This window comes from Mustela nigripes, chromosome 2 (assembly GCF_022355385.1).
Source record: "Mustela nigripes isolate SB6536 chromosome 2, MUSNIG.SB6536, whole genome shotgun sequence".
Classification (NCBI taxonomy): Eukaryota; Metazoa; Chordata; class Mammalia; order Carnivora; family Mustelidae; genus Mustela; species Mustela nigripes.
Window position 1 is genome coordinate 35,560,489 of NC_081558.1, and position 2,880 is coordinate 35,563,368.

A 2,880-nucleotide genomic window follows, 5' to 3' on the forward strand; every position below is an offset into this window, starting at 1 on the left:
TTCTTTCAAGTAATGTTGCATTATTTTACATCACATACCTGATTTTTGTCAAGGAAGACTGGAATAGTTTCTGAAATAGTTTCTTCTTATGGGAAGAGAACCAACTCCTGTGATTTAGTGTTAGGGCTGAAACCTTGGCCATTTGCTGTCTCATTTCCACAACTTGCTGCTTGGGTGACTTGAACAAGTGACAAGATCTCTAGACATAGGTTTCTCATCTATAAAATGAGACAACTAATAAGACTTTTCTTGTAGTTTCTATGAAGATTAAATAAGACAATGCACTGACCATGCTTAGAAAAGTAACTGAAACTTGTAGGTGTTCAAATGCTAACAATTTATTGTTCATTGTTTCTCAGACATTAACTGGGTGTGACCTTTGGCAAGTGATTCCATCGGTGTCAGCTGCTTTATCTAAACAGCATATGGGACAGATTGTTGGACCTGAGTATGATATGGTAGTTAAGAGATTGGACTCGAGTCAGATTGCTTAGGTTTCAGATTCCATGGGCAAGTGCCTGAACATCTCTAGGCTCTAGTGCCCTTTCTTCTTAAATGCTAAAAACAACAGAATCTACCTTGTAGGGTTGTTTGGGAGAATGAATGAGGAAAATGAATGGAAAACACTTAAAATAATACCTTACATGTGCCAATACTTAAAAAAAGGTAGCGCTAATACAACAGTGAGGGAATTGGAATAAAAAGCCAAAGTTTATTATGCTTGTCTCCCTTGATCTGAAAGAGTTGACTCTCTAAACCTCTACCGAGAGTATTTTGGAATCAAGCCATCGACATCTTTGTGCTGTTAGTCGCCTGTCCCTGGGTTGTTAGTCTCTGGCTCCTGCTGAGTAGCTCGGCCTGCCCTTGGCTTCGGGCCTTCCCTCCCTCAAGGGGCATGTTTGGGGCTGAGCCAGAGTCCACACACACACACACACAGTGGGTCCCACAGCTCACAGCTGCTGCCAATATGTTGCTTAGAACACATTCTCCTTCAGAGAGTTCCTCTTCGCTGTCATTCCAGAGGTGTTAGGATAGAAGATGTCCCTCTAAAATCCCTGCCTTCTGCATTCGATGCTTTTTCTGACAGTTCTGGAATTCCATTTCTGTGCATCCCTTACCCTAGGCCAGCCACGTATTATCATCTCTCATCCCTTATCTCTACCTCTTTCATCCCAGCCTGTAAAAACCCAGGCCTATCTACTCTTAAAGATCTAGCCAGAAACATTTCTTTCTTCACAATTAATCAGAAATTCTCTCCTGCATCTAAACTTCTCATAATCCTTCAGGAAGGAAAAAAAAAAAAAAAAAAAAAAAAAAAAAAACCTGAGCTCTCTACCATGGCCTGTAGGATTCCGTGTGATCTTGTGATCTGTTCTTGTCTCCTCTCTGATACCATCTCCTGCCTCTGTTCTTTAGTTACACAAGCCTTCTGTCTGTTCCTTTAGGATTCCAAGTTCATTATCACCGTATTGCCTTAGTACTTACTGTTCAAGTCTGCCTGGAAAGCTTTCTTCCAAAATCATTTTCTGCTCTTCTTCGCCCAACCCTTCAATTTTTAGCCCTCAAGGAGGACTTTCCTGACCTCCAATTAAACACACACACGTGCGCGCGCGCGCACACACACACACACACACACACACACACACTTTCATTCTAGCCACTCTTGCAAAGGAGCTCGCTGCAGGTGATTTTTGTACCCCCAGGAGATACCTGGCAATGTCTGCAGGTATTGCTGGTGGTCATAACTGAGAAGGTGCTACTGGTACTGAAGAGCCAGGGGTGCTCCTTAACGCCCCACAACAAATAATTACCTGGCCCAGTATATCGGTAGTGCTAAAGTTGCAAAAGATGCATCTAGAATGTAGTCTTGTTTTCTTTTCTTGAAGGAATTTGACATTCTTTGAAAGTAACTCATTCCCTCCTTCTTTTTCTGGCTTTACTTATTTCCTGATTTAGAACACAAGCTCCACGAGAGCAGGAATCTTGTCTGTCTTGGTCAATGTTGTATCACCAATGTCTGCTATGATGCCTGACACTTGGTAGAAGCTTTAATCATTTTAGTTGAATTAATAAAACAGTCAGTGAATAAATTCCAGCAAAAGTTTACCATGCATAGTACTTAACCATAGTGGGTCATGCGTGTGGGAGGTGTGTGTGTGTGTGTGTGTGTGTGTGTGTGTGTGTGTGTGCGTCTGTATGTTAGTTATTTATGCTTGTTCTTGGATTACATGGTGGTAGGGATATGACCCCCAAAGGACAAGCATAATGAATAAACATAGGTTGGCTGAAATTAACTCATTAGAAGAAAGTACCCAAAAGAAGTATACTTCGCTTTTCCTGTGTATCTAAATTTCTGTGTAGCAATCCTCTGTACCATGGGCTGTTGATCTTTTTCCTTTCCTTTCCTTTTCTTTTCTTTTTTCATTTTATTTATCTGAGAGAGAGAACAGGGGGAAGACCAGAGGGAGAGGGAGAGAGAGAATCTCAAGCAGACCCCAAGCTATGCATGGAGCCCAACAAAGGGCTCAGTTCCAGGTCTCCGAGCTCATTATTTGAGCTGAAATCAACAGTCAGACACTCAACCAACTGAGCCACCAGGCACCCCTGGGCTGCTGGTTTTCTTAACTGTGCTCTGCTGAGATGGATTTACTGTTCTTAGTACATTTAATTCTGATTTTATTTATAACTTTGTTTTTAGCTACCTAAAAAAATTAACAAAACCCAACAAATATTCACATAATTTCTGAGAACACATTAGAATTCCCAACACCAAACTTTTGAAGCCCAGTTAACCAACTCCTTTGTCCAGACTTCGGAATATCACCCCTACTCTCTGGACTACACACTTTACTTCTGTGCATAGGTGGTGTTCGAAATCCA